The 16548-nt window shown below is 44.0% G+C and overlaps 1 protein-coding gene and 1 long non-coding RNA gene across 3 annotated transcripts in view; one reads left to right on the top strand and one right to left on the bottom strand.

Annotated features, from left to right (window-relative positions):
* The window catches only part of ANGEL1 (angel homolog 1), a 230098-nt gene that overhangs the window by 84480 nt on the left and 129070 nt on the right, over positions 1–16548 (top strand). The gene's annotated exons all lie outside the window — the stretch shown is intronic.
* LOC128836975 (uncharacterized) overlaps positions 1–16548 on the bottom strand; it is a 44411-nt gene that overhangs the window by 5715 nt on the left and 22148 nt on the right. The window contains exon 3 of one of the 2 annotated variants that reach the window (XR_008444866.1): positions 10174–10581. The exons of the other annotated variant lie outside the window; for it this stretch is intronic. This is a non-coding gene — a long non-coding RNA (uncharacterized LOC128836975). Of the gene's footprint in view, positions 1–10173; positions 10582–16548 lie in introns of those variants that run through there. 2 annotated transcript variants of the gene reach the window in all.

Here is a 16548-nt window from a genome sequence, read left to right as displayed (position 1 = left end):
TTCCTATCTGTTTACTTCAATGGCAACCATTCAGATAGTATTTGAGCCACACAAACATTAATGAATTTATCCTCACAATTCCTGTGTGAATTGGGGATGTATGATTATCCTTATTACACACATGGGGAACTGTTCCTGGGAAATGCATTAATAACCTTTCCCCATGTATTGTAAATTTGAAGATAAAATATGGTCTGATTTCCCTTCTCTTATCAAGGACCTGGCAAGGAGCTTGCCTGCTCCACACTTGGGCTGCTGCACTGGTGATCATAGCTGGGCTGAATGTCATGCCGATGTGAGAGCAGAAATAACCTACTCAAAATAACATGGCTCCACCCTCTCTGCCGCTCACTCTCTCGCTCTCTTTACAGTAGCTTCTCCTTAGCTTTCAAAACTCCCAGCTGTTTCTGCTTGTCTAAGGCAAGGGAGGCTTGTTGCCTGGATACCAGTCCCTTTGATGAGCAGTTCAGTCCCCCAGGAACTCACACTGCAGCCAACACCCTCCCCCCCTCAATCATGCAGCATTGTTGCTGAGTGTGAAAGATGGAAGCCAAGCACATTTTGGTCCTTGTAGGGCTCTAAAATGCAAAAAAGGGAAAGTAATAGATGGTAAAATGCCCTGAATGGCAATATTCTCTTTCTCCTCTCAAAAGAATAACCAGCTGTAGTGATCGTAGAAACAGAAGTGGCCAGTAGAGAGGAGACCATCCTGGCCTTCTGCTGGGGGACCAAAGCAGGATGCAGTTCCTAAACATATCAAATACTAAATTGATAAAAACTGATCTTGTGCTTGAGCTGAGCCAAGAGGCCAATTCAGAAATCTGCATTACAGGAAGCAGGGATGCAAAATGATTATCATATTGTGGCAGGGGGAACCATAAGTGTGTTTGCTCTACTACTGATATAAGCACTGCCCTCAGTACAACTTCACACGTAGGGGCAGAATTGGGAGGGAACAAGATGATGAGTCCCTTTCATTCAAGCTTTCTGTGCTCCTTCATCACTATGCAGTTGCTTGGCTCCGATGCAGTTAACTCTGGCTGGTGATGCTGGAACAATCAATTAACTTGGCAGCATTGCAACAAGGAACAGATCTGAGAGGGCTTACAAATGTCTGAGGGTGTAAACTCCGATGAGGGAGGGGAAATGATCAGGTTGTTCAAAGGGGGTTTAACTAGTAAGGCAAAGATTAAAAGAGACAATGGCATATATCAGCAAAAGTGTCCTGATCATGAGCTTTCTTTTTATTTAAATACAAAAGAACACATGAATCCCAGTTCAAAACACCTAGTGATTACTTAAAACAAAAATTTGTACAAAGAATACTACTCATCAGCGTAGTTGACACAAATTGCTGTTAAATTAATCAGTCAAAAATTCCTAACAATCCAATATACCTTAAAGGCCCATCACATCCTATCCTCTGCCCTCTTCCAGGTTTCTTGCTCCTTTCTCTGAAGCATCTGATACTGGTCACTGTCAGAGACAGGGTAACGAACTGATCAGATTCAGTGGCAATTCTTAAGTTCCAAAAGCCTAGCAAACAGATACTCTTTGCAGCATGCCATGAAGTTCAAGAGATTAAGGCTATTTCAGAACAAGAAGGGAGCAAATTCCTAAACTGAGAATCCCTAACAGATTGTCCTGCTAGCAGCACCCTCTCCTATTCTGACTGGGCTTCAGCTCATGTGCCTCCACTGATCACAGCTGTGCAATACCGCACCAAGAGAGAGGTATTTCTCAATTCCACATGTCCGGGACCATTCATGGCTCTGTAAGTCAGAACAAACAGTGTAAACTCCACCAGGAAACCAATGGGACCTCATTGCAGATCCCCAGGCACTGGTGTCTCATGACTAGAAATCATAGTTAACAGAAAGGCTATTGCATACTGCTGTAGCTTCAGTTTTGAAATAGATTTAAAGTAGATCCCTTCATAGAACACATCACAGTGGGTTTAAAGTGACAAAATGCATGAATGACAGTAGTAAGGTCCTCATCTGAGAGAAAAGGTTGTGAGCTCCTGATCAAGTACAGATGGAAAAATGCAGCGCTGGTGACTGCTGCACTGTGATCATCTAAAAGCAGTTCAGACTCTAACAGCACCCCTATGATACAAACTCAGATGACCAGTGGTGGACAGATACCTGCAGTCAAAGGGGCTGATAATTACCTTTGCCATCTTCTTTGGCTGCTTCCCTCAACCTACCATCAGTACCTCAGGCTGAATTGAGCTTTAACAATTATGCATACCTGAATCTCAACCAGATATTGGCTAAGGCATTCAAGAGCACAAGATAAAGAGGCAGAACAGTTACCTACAGATATCCTTTAGGATCTCTCTGAGATGTGGCTGTGGAAGTTTCTCAAGAAAAAGAGGGGAATCCCCATTGCTTGGATTAAAAAGGGGGATACAGAGCAGACAGGGGAGTTTAAAAAGCAATCCCCTTAAAACTGAATTGGATGAAGCACTGCAATATATGAAGAAGGGAGCTGGGGACAGAATAGATGAGATATCTTAGGGATTTTCCCTCTCTAGACTTTATGAGATTTAGATCAATATAACAGGGACAGATTTTGCTGGGGATTTTCCCAGTTATGTCCCTTCTGCTCCTCTTCACTCTGTTCTAGACATTCATTCAAATCAAGAGACCAGACACGTATTTTGTGAGTTGTGGTGTGAGTGGGGAAACGGAGAAGGAGGGAAAAGTCTAATCACAGGTTCTTTAAAAAAATTCTCTCATTCCCATTTCAGAGAGAGGGAACAAGAAAGAGAGAGAAAGAGAGAGTGAATCATTTAACATATATTTTAGCTGCATGAGGACTGACATAAGTGTGCAAAATAGGAAGGAATCACATGAATAATGCAGAGCAGGGCTCTTTACAGCAGAAAGATTGTTATTGTGTCCTCTGCTCCCAGCTTACCAATGCAAAATGAAGTGGAGATGGAGGGAATATGAAAGGTCTGTGTGGTCATTTCACACAGATAAGGTATTAAGAATCCATCCTATATTGCAAATCATCACCTTCCTCACCTTCCTATCTCTATGCAAGATTAATTCCTATGCAAGCGCTGAGACCAGCACAGAGACAAAGGGAACATGGATTGCACTTCACTGATTCTGAGGCCTCTGGGTGCATGTGAAGGCTTGCCCTAAGTTTTGCCTCAGACTCAGTGGCCCCTCTAAGATACTGCAGAAGTACAGAATCACTGGGTATAGGTCTGCTCTGGCTACCACTTGACATGCACCCCCTACTCAGCACACTGCAGAATGCTAACATTCACCAGGACCTTCTGTGGGAAACCATGCACAACCAGAATTGACACTCCAGAAGAGGGTCTTTTGCATTAAGGATATTTCTGGAAGGACTTATACCTGCCCTGCACTGCTCCACTGGTGCAAAGAGACCATAGGTCACAGATGAATTCCCCCCATCTATCTAGAGGATCGAATAATAGAAGTGTAGGCCTAGAAGAGACTTCAAGAAGTCATCAAGTCCAGCCCTGTACATTGAGTCAGGACCAAGTAAACCTAGGTCAATCATGACAGGAATTTGTCCAGCCTATTCTGAAAAACCTCCAATGATGGGGATTCTACAACCTCCCTTGGAAGCCTATTCCAGAGCTTAACTACACTTATAGTTAGTAAGTTTTTCCTGATACCTAACTTAATTCTCCCTTCTTGAAGGTTAAACCTATTACTTCTTGTCTGACCTTCAGTGGACATGGAGAACAATTCATCACTGTCTTCTATATGACAGTTCTTAATATATTTGAAGACTGTTATCAGGTCCTCCCTAGTCTTCTTTTCTCAAGGCTAAACATACTCAGTTTTTGTAACCTTTCCGCATAGGTCAGGTTTTCTAAACCTTTTATTATTTTTTGTTGCTCTCCTCTGGACTACCTCAACTTGTCCACAACATTCCTAAGTGTGGTGCCCGGAACTGGACACAGTACTCCAGCTGAAATCTCACCCGTGCTGAGTAGAGTGGGACAATTATCTCCTGGGTCTTACATACCACACACCTGTTAATACACCCCAAGAACATTATTAGCCTTTTTCACAACTGCATCATGTTGTTGATTCATATTCAGTTGGTGATCCATTGTAACACCCAGATCCTTGTCAGCAGTACTACCACCGAGGCAGTTATTCCCCATTTTGTAGTTGTGCATTTGATTTTTCCTTCCTAAGTAAAGTACTTTGCACTTATCTTTATTGAATTTCATATTGTTGATTTCAGACCAAATCTCCAATTTGTCAAGGTTGTTTTAAATTCTGATCCTGTCCCCCAAAGTGCTTGCACACCACCCAGATTGGTGTCATCTATAAATTTTATAAGCATACTCTCCCTTCCATTATCCAAGTCATCAATGAAAATATTGAATAGTACCATATCCAGGACTGACCCCTGCGGGACTGCACTAGATACATCCTCCCAGTTTGACAATGAACCATTGATATCTACTTTTTGAGTAATCTTTCAATCAGTTACCATATAGTAAATTCATCTAGACACATTTCCTTAGTTTGCTTATGAATATGTCATGTGGGACTGTGTCAAAAGCTTTACCAAAATCAAGATGTATCATGTTTGCTGTTCCCCTCCCCCCCATCCACTAGGCCCTGTCAAAGAAGGAAATTAGGTTGGTTTGGCATGATTTGTTCTTGACAAATCCATGCTGGCTATTCCTCCTAATCCTATTATCCTGTAGGTGTTTATAAACTGATTGTTTAATAATTTGTTCCAATATCTTTCCAGTCTTTGAAGCTAGGCGGATTGAGCTATAATACCTGGGGTGCTCTTTGTTCCCCTTTTTAAAGATGGGTACAACTGGCTCTACCACTGGCCTGCTGGCTGACCTCAGGCAAGTGACTTCATTGCTCTGTGCCTCAGTTTCCCCATTGTAATGCACTTTGAGATCTACTGATGCAATGTGCTACATAAGAACTAGAGTATTGCTATTTTTTGATAGAGAGAGCCCATCACCGTAGTATGTGGCCTCTTACATACTGTAATTAAGGCACAATTCTGTCCTGAGGATAGTGTTCTTATTTCCTCCCTTGTTTTACACTGTTTGTGGATTGGGATTTTGGATCTATTCTGTGCGCTATACGTTTGCTTTCCTGACCCATATTCCCCAAGTTCTCCTGCGCATTGGTGGGGGATCCTGAACCTACTGTATCTCTGAGGAGTTCAGTAGCAGCAGAGCTCCCACAGTCATCCAGAAGTGCTGAAAAATTCCCAAAGTCATTTGAGGGAAGTTGTTGACTTACCCAGTGACACTCTCTCTCTCTCTCTTTAATTTACTGCTATATTAGGACAGTGAAAGATATGATCCATCATTAAACAGGTTTACAGACGTGACTGAAATTGGAGGACGAGAACTAGGATGTGAAGGCTTCCAGATGAAAGAGAGGAGCTTACATGGAGAGCCAGGATGGGCATCTTACAGAAGTGCTCTGGGGACTGGTACAGGAATGGGAGGGGGCGTAAGGCTAGGACAGACTGGGATGTGAGGAAAGAAAGCATGGGAAAGAGTGGGGCTAACCTTTGGATCTGGAAGGAGGAAGAGAAATGGAAAGATGGAAAGAGACGGGGGCTCTGAGGAAAGGAATGTGTAAGACCCAAGAGGACTCTGAATAGAAAGAATCTCGTTACTGAATCATATCCATGGTAGAATAGCCCTTCCCACACAAATAGACATTCTCATACCCATCCTGTCTATCCAGCCAACCTGACAGGATATAAAAAGGCAGACTGCAAAAAGCCCTGTTTCATGTAGAGACACGTACAATTTTAAATACAGCAGCATTAAAAGCAGCCGCTATGGAGAAGCAATGACGCTGCTGCAATGTGGTGATGGAAATAAACCTGCCTACTGCTGTGAGGATTGAAAAGGCACAGTGGCTGCATTCCACCTCGTAAATCTCCTGACTATCAAAAATGTGCACTGTATCCCCTCACCAACCAATAAAGGCATCTGACCTTGGCCTAAAACAGCGTCCCTCTATTTCTCCCTTTTTCTTACTCCATTTTCCCATAGTGCGCAGCAAAAGGCAAGGAACAGCTTGGCAGGAGGCCAGTAGGGACTGTAAAGACTTCAGTGTACTGCATTTTCTGTAGCATTAGTAAAGTGCCCTGCATTTACATTTATCTAATATCTTTTCACCTTGAAATGGGAGCTGCAGATGCTGGGATAGTTAGACTGAAAGGTCTGTCTAGTGTCACTGCAAGCCTTTCCTTATGTGCTGCTGTTATAAACATATAGCTAAGGGTAGCATAAAATCCCTCCTTTACCTGTAAAGGGTTAAGAAGCTCAGATAACCTAGTTGGCACCTTACCAAAAGGACCAATAAGGGGAGAAGATACTTTCAAATCTGAGGGGGAAGGTTGTTTGTTTTGTTTTTGTGTGTGTTTTTTCTGGGTTAGCGAGGAACCAAAGTTTTGCCTAAAGGGAAAATCCTCTCTGTTTTAAATCTAATTACCTTGTAAATTACCTTCCATCCTGATTTTACAAAGGTGCTGCTTTTACTTTTTCTTTATAATAAAGTTTTGTTTTTTAAAAATCTGATTGTGTCCTAAAAACCCAGGTGTCTGGTCTGTGCTCACCTTGGTTACTCTCAAACCTCCCCAGGAAAGGGGGGTAAAGGGCCTTGGGGAAATATTTTGGGGAAATAAAAACTCCAAGTGGTTCTTTTCCTAAATCTTTGTCTAACTCACTTGGTGGTGGCAGCAGTACTCATCCAAGAACAAGGAAGAATTTGTGCCTTGGGGAAATTTTTAACTTAAGCGGGTAAAAATAAGCTTAGGGGGTCTTTCATGCGGGTCCCCACATCTGTACCCCAAGTTCAAAGTGGGGAGGGAACCCTAACAGCTGCTCAAATGTTACCAGGGGACTTCCCACGGCAATACCCCTTCATGATTCCCAGTGGTGATCCTTCCACTTGTCACAGCAACAGAACACAACGAAACTATTTGTCCTTCTCTAGTGTTAGGAGGACAGCAGGGTAAAGAGTATCGGGTTCTGTGTCTGGTTCCCTATGCACCCCTCTGAAATGTACCCCATGTATTATTGGTTCCCATATATCACACCCACTAGTTATAATACTTTCTCCAGTATAATACTTCTCTAGTTATAATGTTCTTACCAGTATAGCACCCTCTCAAGGTGCTCACTGGTGAGGCAGTTGTTAGTGGATAGAGAACAGATTTGGGAGTCAGAACTTCTGGGCCCTATTCCTGACTGCGAGAATTGCTTGCTGGGTGGCTTTGAGCATGTCATGCTTTAACCTCTCTGGGCTTCAGTTACCCCATCAGTAAAATGGGGATAATAATGACTACCTCCCCTAGGGCCTCTGAGGCTTATTTAGGTAATATTATAAAATGTTAAGTATTAATAGGAGTGCAAGAAGAGTTCAGGCTCTGTGCTCCTTTCAGTCCTTGGCCTTGCTGCAATGAGGTGGCTAATTATGTTCGTATTTTTTTATGATTTGTTCTGGCATATGTCCTCTAGGAATTGTACTGAAACCCACCAGCTCTTGTCACATAGATCCCCAGATGGCTATCAAATAGAAGTCACTTTCAGTCACTGATAACCTGAGCTACAGTTAAACCAGTAACCTAAATGTGAAAGACTCCAAATCCCATTCTCCACTGCACCTGAGCCAACCAATTACAGGAAGCTTGACTTTCAATAGGTGATTACAGAAAAGGTCTCATGCTTCCCTGTTGGACTTTCACCTCTCTTACGAGAGGGATCCTTTGGGAGTATATATAGGATAACTGTGATTAGTGTCCTTTTGAGAGAAAGGAATAACAAGCTTCAGGTCTGGAACAGTAGCTCAGAAATGCAGAAGGATCAGCCACATCCTTGGAGAATGCATGGTGCTGTGAAGAAAGAATTATGCCAGCTATAAATCTCATGGGGAAGCTGCTCAGGAACCTCTTGCCCTTCCCCCACATTCCTTATTGCAGTAGCCCTAATGCCTCTGCCTGATGATGCCTCGGGGATCTGTAAAGAAGTCTCTTTCCCCCTTGCACACTTAAAGATGCTGCCATAATGGTGTGGATCTGGAATCCATTACACCCATTTCTCCACTTGCACAACTGATTTACAACTCATAACAATACCCTATAAAGGAAAGCAAGCCATATTGAATCCAACCATCATAAATAAACAGGAACAATATTAAGTCCATCCCCACATAAATGGAGGGCTGTGTTGAGTCCATCCCACTATAAAGGAAGGTGAGCCATATTGAAATACAACCTCCCACACACATAAATGGAGGCAACTTGTATTGAGTTTACCCCCACATAAGTGATGGTGAGCTGTACTAAGTTTCTTCCCTATTGAGCCAACACCCAGACATGAAGGCAAACTAGTCTGAGTCTAGCCCCACCCCTACATGAAGGCAAACTATATTGAGTCCATCCCTTCGTATATGAGGATGACTCTTTTTTGAGTCCATCTCCCCCACATATGAAGGTGAGATGTACTAAGTTCATGACCCCATACATGAAGCCCAGCTTTATTGAGTCCATCCCCTGCAAACATGAAGGCAAGCTGAGCCATAATGAGTCCTTCCCCCCATACATGAAAGTGAGCTCTGTTTAGTCCACCTCTCAGATAAAGTAAGGCAAGCTGGACTGGGGCCTCTCCACATAAAGGGAGAGTCATATTGAGTCAACTTTTTCTAAAGGAAGATGGGCCATGTCAAGTCCAACCAACCACCCACATGAAACTTCTCTGTAATGATTCCCCACCAATAAAGGAAAGCAAACTGTGCTGAGTTCACCCCCAGAAATAAAGGTGGGTCATATTGATTTGGCCCCAATCCATGTAAATGGAGGTGAGGTCCATTGATTCCACTTCCCATAACTAAAGGAGAGCTGTGTTACATTCCTCCTCCCAACGTAAATGATGGCAAGGCATATTGATTCCACCCTCCATAAATGAAAGGTGAGCTTTATTGAATTTTCTCCAAAATAATTTCCTTTTATGTGCCTCAGTTTCCCTGTCTGTATAAAAAGGATAATAATCCTCACACGGCTGCTAGAGGTTGGTGTGGATTCATTCACAAATGCCTACAGTGTGCTGTCTTGGTGTTATGTTGTTATGCTGAAGTCCCATAAGTCCTGGGAATGCCAGTGGAAGTGGTTAGAGGGCTGGTGCTTATTGCCCAGTCTACTGTAGGCCAGGACAGTTTCAGGAACGAGGTGAATGATATGCTCTGTGTTTTAGGCGGGATGGGCCTATACGCTGCCAAAAATCATCTGCCAGAAGCTTCCTGGGAGCCCATCATGATCCCCTTTCCTCTCTCTTTTCTCATGCTCCCTCCCTCTCCCTCCACTAACAGCACATTGGGTTTAACTGAAGGGAAAGCTGCCAAAGGCACCCCACCTCAAAGTCATGCACTGGTGCAGGAATTGGAATGTTTGGATTGTGACTGCTTTCATGTAAAACAACTGGGAAGCAAGTGTACATCTGCAAAGGGAATTGCTGAGGGCCTCCTGCCAATCTTTGTATGGAGTTGATTGCAGTCCTCTGCAGCCCAGATAGTCAGTGAATGAGCAAAATGGGGCTCCTCTAAGATGGAGCTGCACCAACCATACCATGTGATGTCCTTCTGTTGGCAGCACCTGCCTTAGAGGGGAAGGGCAGAAGGGGAATCAAGTAACTGGAGTAGAGAACATACCAAATTTAGCACACTCTGACCTCATGCTGCCTTGAGTGCTCCCTGCCATAACCCCTGCCCCTCTTGAGGGAGGCAGAGAGGAGCTAGAGACCACTCCTGAAAAAGGGAACCTGAGTGGGAGTAGAGAACAAAGGGGGCAGGACAGAGGTGAGGCTAAGGGTTGACTGCTCATGCCAGATTTTCAGATGCCCTAACTGAGTTCCCATGTACCCAGACATATGCTGCTTATCTGGCATGAGTAGGACTAACTCAGCAGGTGAAGCTGGAGTTGCCTTTGACTATCCTCCTGATCTTTGTTCAGAGCATGCCCAGCATCACATGAGGCAGAGCATGTGTAGTCTCAGCTCAGCCCACTTGGTCCCAAATCCCATTCCCCAAGCAGTCACGGAAGATGAAACATTCCTAAAAACATATATTTTATTTATTTTTACAAAACATCAGTGGGACCAACAGAGATTCCTCTGCCAAAATAAAAATTAAGGAAAAATTACAGATTGTACAGTCTAACACACACGAGTCTCCCTTTCAAAATTCTCTTTATTCTGGGTTGCCTGGGGACCTGCACCCCTCCAGAGGAACAAGTACAGCCTCCAGAGTGCTGAAAAACATAGGACAGAAAAGGAACATCAGTGAGGAAACAAACATAGGCTCCCCACTTCTAGTTCCCCACCCAAAATATCCCCAAGGAACTATATTGACTTCCCCATAGTACTCCATCACTGAGTAGTCATTCCCTGTTACCCCTGATGAATAGCATAATCTCTGGGGAATCCACTGTAAAAGGTAGAAGAGGGTGGAAATTGACTGGGCCTCATGAAGGGGCCTAGTGGTCTATCATCCTGTCAAAGATGATCTTCACCACTCCAAGTGATGGCTCCTAGAGAGAAAAACAAAGAGCAAAGAAACATTCAGGCAATGGCCACAACACCAACAGGTTATACACAAGTCAAAAAAACATGGAACATCAAAATAAGAATTTCAATAAACACAGAACAAATAACACAGTCATAGTCAAACCTTCATCTCAAGCACTACAACTCAAAGGCAATATGCTTCTGGGCACCACACTCAGTGGTGGTCAGGCAGGGATTCTGGGGGATACTCCTAGCTTGTTTCCATGCTGTCCTCCTGTGTGAGGGTATAGCAAGGTTGGGGCTGGCATAGCCACTACCTCACATAGTATATATGCAGCTACTCCTGCAGGACAGAGCCATATGAGGCAGACAATGTGGAAAATCAAACAGATAAATGGAAGCACATTTACTCTATGGCTCTTTGGCATTATGTAACTAAAGCAAGGAGGAGCGCATCCTAGTTTGGGCCAAGACCCATGGTTATACAATCTTTGGCCTTGTCTTCACTAGGAAAAAGGTGTATTTTAAGATGTGCTAGCTGACGTGCTACTGCAGGGGTGAGCAAACTATGGCCTGGGGGCCGCATCCGGCCCGTCAGACTTTTTAATCCGGCTCTAGAGCTCCCGCCGGTGAGTGGAGACCGGGCCTTGCCCTGCTCTGGTGCTCGAGCCAGGGAGTGGGATCGGGGGCTTGCCCTGCTCTGCACATGCCGTGGCTCTGCGTGGCTCCCGGAAGCAGCAGCATGTCCCCCCTCCAGCTCCTAAGTGTAGGGGAAGCCAGGAGGTTCCACATGCTGTCACTGCCCCAAGCGCCGGCCCTGCAGCTCCCATAGGCCAGGAACTATGGCTAATGAGAGCTGCAGGGGCAGCACCTACGAACAGGTCAGCGCGCACAGCCGCTTGGCCGCGCTTCCGCGTAGGAGCTGGAGTGGGGACATTCCGTTGCTTCCGGGAGCTGCTTGAGGTAAGTGCTCCCCAGAGCCTGCACCCCAGACCCCCTGCCCCAGCCTTGATCCCCCTCCTGCCCTCCAAACCTCTCGGTCCCAGTCCAGAGCACCCTCCTGCACCCCAGCCCCTCATCCCCAGCCCCAACCCAGAGCCTGCACCCCTAGCTGGAGCCCTCACCGCCCCATCTCACACTCTAACTCTGTGCCCCAGCCCAGAGCCCCCTCCCACACCCTGTACTCCTAATTTCTGGCCCCAACCCAGAGCCTGCTGGAGCCCTCACCCCCTCATGCACCCCAACCCCCAATTTCATGAGCATTCATGGCCCGCCATACAATTTCCATACCCAGATGTGGTTCTCGGGCCAAAAGTTTGCCCACCCCTGTGCTACTGTGTTAAAATCTCAATGTATACAAGGCAAGGCATAGTTTTAAATGTGTTAGCTGGCTGAGGTAAACTCTGGTCTCTCCCTAGATGGCCAGCTTGTAACTGGTATTTCCAAAGAAATTGGTGTGCCCACAACATACTGAAAATTCCTGTACAACCCTGAGCAGCCAAACCCAAGTGTCCAATTTCTCTGCTATGTACCCATTTTACCAGCTTTCAAAATTCCTCTGAGAAAGGATTTAGTTGGGTTTTGTATTGAATTTATACAGTGTGCCTCATGTCCTCCCTAGGAGAGTCAGACAAGGTTTGCTCCACACAGCATCAGAGATGCAAATCTCATTCCTGTTTCAGTGCAGCCTTTCAAAGGGGCACTAGCACCGTTTCCATGGCAACCACACATATGAGTCAGCTGTAGTTGCCATGGAAACAGGAGGAAATGACTGGGAACCAGGAGAACTAGTCCCAGAGGAAAAAAACATGTTAACAATAAATAAATAAAATTAAAAACCCTGCTCTGAAATTCTGAGGTCTCAGAAACAAGGGAGCAAAACAGAGGTGGGTGCAATCACTCTCCCATCATACTATTTGCTTTGTTTTTTACCTTCTTGGGAGACAAAGGCAAAGAAGTAGGTACTATCCTGGTGATTACTATGAGGTGAGCTTCTTGAGGTCCTTGGCCTGGTCTGCTGACCCTGTTGGGATGATCTGCACTAATTAATCTCTAGCATGGAGCTGCAGACCAACACTGGCACTTCAGATCTCTCTCCCTTCCACATTGTCCGTGCCCTGGAGTTGGGGCTGCTCCCGAATTTTGAAACTTGTCTTTGGAGAACCCAAGCTTCATCAACGGGTACTGTGTCCACTAATGGGAGGCAGCATGCACTGTCTGGGACAGTCAAGGCCTTAGTCTGGGGAACTCACGTAACTGCTGGAAATGTTCCAGAATCATAGAAGTTAAAGACAGGAAAATCCTACTAGACTACCTAGGGGCCAGGGCAGGATTATTCCCTGCAGTCTTTTCTCCAAGGGTGTGTCCAGCCATGTTTGAAATGTACAAAGGATTTCACAGCTTCAGATATCTCACTGTCAGGGCATTTTGCTGGAATTTATTGGTAACTTACATTCTTCTTGGAGTGCTTGCACATATCCATTCCAGTGTAGGTGTGTGCTTACCCCGAGCACAGCCGACAGAAAGTTTTCCCTCAGTGGTATCCATCTAGTCAGCTCTATCCTCCTGGAGTCGCACGCTCATAGCGCTGGTATAAAAGGTCCTGCCAACCCGCAGCCCCCTTAGTTCCTTCTTGCCAGCCAACTCCAACAGAGCGGTAAGAGGGAGGGTCTTGGAATGGACAAGTGCAACACATCTCAAAGAACAACAGTTACAGAAAGGTTAGTAACCGTTTTTTCTTTCTTCAAGTCCTTGCACATGTCCATTCCAATGTAGGTGACTCCCAAACAGTTGTGCAGGTGGAGGGTTTGGAGTTTATTCCTATGCTGATTGCAGCACCACTCAGCCAAATCTAGAGCTGACCCAACAGATACCACTGAGAGAAAACTTTCCAGGGGCTGTGCTCAAGACGAGCACACACCTACATTAGAATGGACATGTGCAACGCATCTCGAAGAACAACAGTTACAGAAAGGTTAGTAACAGTTTTTTTTCAGTGTTAAAATTTATTATTATTATTAATCAGACAAAGATAAAAATTATTAAAATAGAAAAATGATGGGTGCTGGAGGGTGGGATGAGGGAAGGTAAATCCAGCCTCCACCTAGTGAAAGAAGGGGTTTTCTTTAGATTGAGAATGAAATGGGGAAGAGCACAGGGTCTGAGGTGGAGAGTAACTGCTGAGGGGAGAACAGATGGAGGGAGAGCAAGCATGGGAGGTGAGGTTGCAGAGGTATGGGAGAGGAGATGGAGACGGGGCAGAGCTAAGGGGATGGGGGAGTGCCAGCAGAGGAGATGGAAGGTGGGGCAGAGAGTGCAGGATTCAATTAAATGCGATGGGAAAGGGGAAAGGAGATGGAAGTGAAAGAGCAGAGCACAGGAGTCAAAGTGGGGAATAACTGGTGAGGGGAAATGAGAGGGAGGCTGTGTCAGTGTTGGCACCAATGTGGGAAATGACAGGAAGGGAGAGAAGAGGGGAGATGGAGGTAGGCACAGTATTACGGGAGCAAGGCGGAGAGAAGAGAGGGGAGATGGAATCTGGAGAGAGCACTGGGGCAGGGACTATGTTTGATTGTCTTGAATACTTCACCAGAGTTCCATGACTTTTCTAAAATCAATGGGTGATGTATGTTTGTTAGCTAATTCCCTTAACACCCTAAAGAGCAAATCATTCAGCCCAGTGTACTGGTATGCTTACATTTTCCAAGTATTTCTTTCCCTGCTCTTTATCAATAGTTAATAGTGTAAAATCTTCCTTATGTTCTAATTGTCCAACCATTTTTCATTGTTGTCTTATTGAAGACAGATTTAGAAAATTAACTCAGTATCTCAGGAGTCATTAATTTCATCCGTCTTCTCATTTTCTGATCTCAAGTCCTACCTTTCTGTTTCAGACTCCCTCTCATTCTGAGTGTAAATAAGGGAGTTGATCCTTTAGTCTTTACATACATGTAATTCCTATTGAAGTTGGTGGAAGTGTATGTGCAAAAGGATTGCAGGATTGGGCCAGAGGACTCTCACTTAAGGGGCTAATAAACTGCTCATATTTACTGAGGGGGAGAAAGAAAAAAATTCTTTATTCAAAATGTAAATCTCTTCCTGCTGTGGAGCAAACCCAAAAGTCAGCCTTCAGGATATAAATATTTATGCCTTTTGCATGAACAGCAGACGTAACATTTTCAATTAATTGTTGATGTTTCCATTTCTCTGGCTGCTGCTGCTTTCACTCACAATATAGGAGAGAAATGTGGATAAGGGGCCCGCTTGATTTGCCTAAGCTCAGATCCCTACCATACTTCCACAGTCAGTAAGATGAAATCATTCCTTGAAATGTTTATTTATTAGTGTTTAACTTATTTTTCCCTGTCTTTTTTATTTCCTGTATTTTATGTGAAGTGAATCTGGTGAAAGATGTCAGACTAATGCCCGAATACATAAAATCTCACAGGACAGGTGTAGTCCAGGCAGCAGCAGTACAAGTTTTCTCACATATGCACATACCCTACCCTGGCAATATTATCTCAACCCTACCCTGGAAGGACCCCTCTGAAGATGAGAAAAAAGCTCAGTCTCTGTGACTCATTTGGCCTGTGGCCTCTCTGCTGGGGCTGCCAACAAGGGGGCCAGTTAGTGCCAAATGTAATGGGTTTTATGATATGGACACCAATTAAGTAGAAACTAGATTGAGACCCACCAAATTTATTTCACATGGGCCAGTAAACAGCTTTCAGTCACTACTGGCCTGGACTGAAACATGTTGACTGTGAAATTAAAGGCAGCAGCCATCCTGTATTCATTCACAGATATCAGAGGGGTTTTTTTTGTTTTGTTTTTTGTTTTTTTGTTTTTTTTTATACTAAACAAAGGAATTCCAGCTAGGACACCAGGATTATCATCAATTCTTTTTGAAAAGTACTGTGTGAAGCAGCATTGTGTACTGGTTAGAGCAGGGGTCTGCTTGTCAGATGACCTGTGTTATCTTCCCAAATCTGCCACTGATTCACTGGATGAGCTTGGTTTTGGAGGTCTATCTGTAAAATGGGGATGCTACATATCTACTTTTGTAAAAGGCTTTTAAGTCCTCAGATGACAGGTCCTATATAAGTGCAAATCATTAATTATTATCTACCTCCTACTCTTTAATTTCACCTGAGCAGCCACCAGAGCTTTGCAGAACAGTCTTTTGAAGATCTCCTCTGAAGGATGCAAGTCCATCTGTAAAGCACACCCGCTGTGCTCTGGCTATATTACAGCATCAGCATTGGGAAGAAGCCCAGTCCAATTCTGGGACTTGAGCCCTATGACCTCAGAAATATATATTTAAGATATATTTTGCTGATTTTGCAATATTTTAAATCAATTGTAAAATAAAATCTGGACTGCGATTGGTCCATAGAGATGGATAGTTAGGAATAGCACTGAAGAGGCCTTCTTCCTGCAGGGGGACTGACAAAGGCTGATGATGCTAAGCACAGCTGGTTGGGAATTTTTTGACAAAATGTTTTTTTTTTTTCTGTCAGAAAATGCATAATCATTGGAACCAAAACTGCTTGCGGGAAAAGGTCGGTTTTGATGAGTTTCTCGTTTCAGAAAAAAATCGGAAAAAGAAGTTTTGAAATTGTCCCATTTGAAAAGTTTCATTTTTTGGTTTGAAATTACTTTTCATTTTGAAATGTAAGTTCATTATAGTATTTTTTGTTAAACAAAAATGGTCTGCATTGAAACAAAGTGATTTCATTAGCCCAAACTGAATTTTTTTCAGCTTGTTGGTAAATTAACATTTTTGAGAGTTCAACTTTTTTTCCAGATGCAGGATGGGAAAACATTTCAAATTCTTCAAAAAAATTTTGGGACAGGAAAACCATTTCCTGTCCAGCTTTATTTTTGAGTAACTCTGTAGTATCTGCTGGCCTTTCTTTGACTTCTTTCTCTACAATCTTGGTTTTTACTGATGTCTCTCATTTAATCCTAATAATGATACTCTTTCATTT

This window comes from Malaclemys terrapin, chromosome 4 (assembly GCF_027887155.1).
Source record: "Malaclemys terrapin pileata isolate rMalTer1 chromosome 4, rMalTer1.hap1, whole genome shotgun sequence".
Classification (NCBI taxonomy): Eukaryota; Metazoa; Chordata; order Testudines; family Emydidae; genus Malaclemys; species Malaclemys terrapin.
This window is presented reverse-complemented; position numbering and strand designations above follow the sequence as displayed.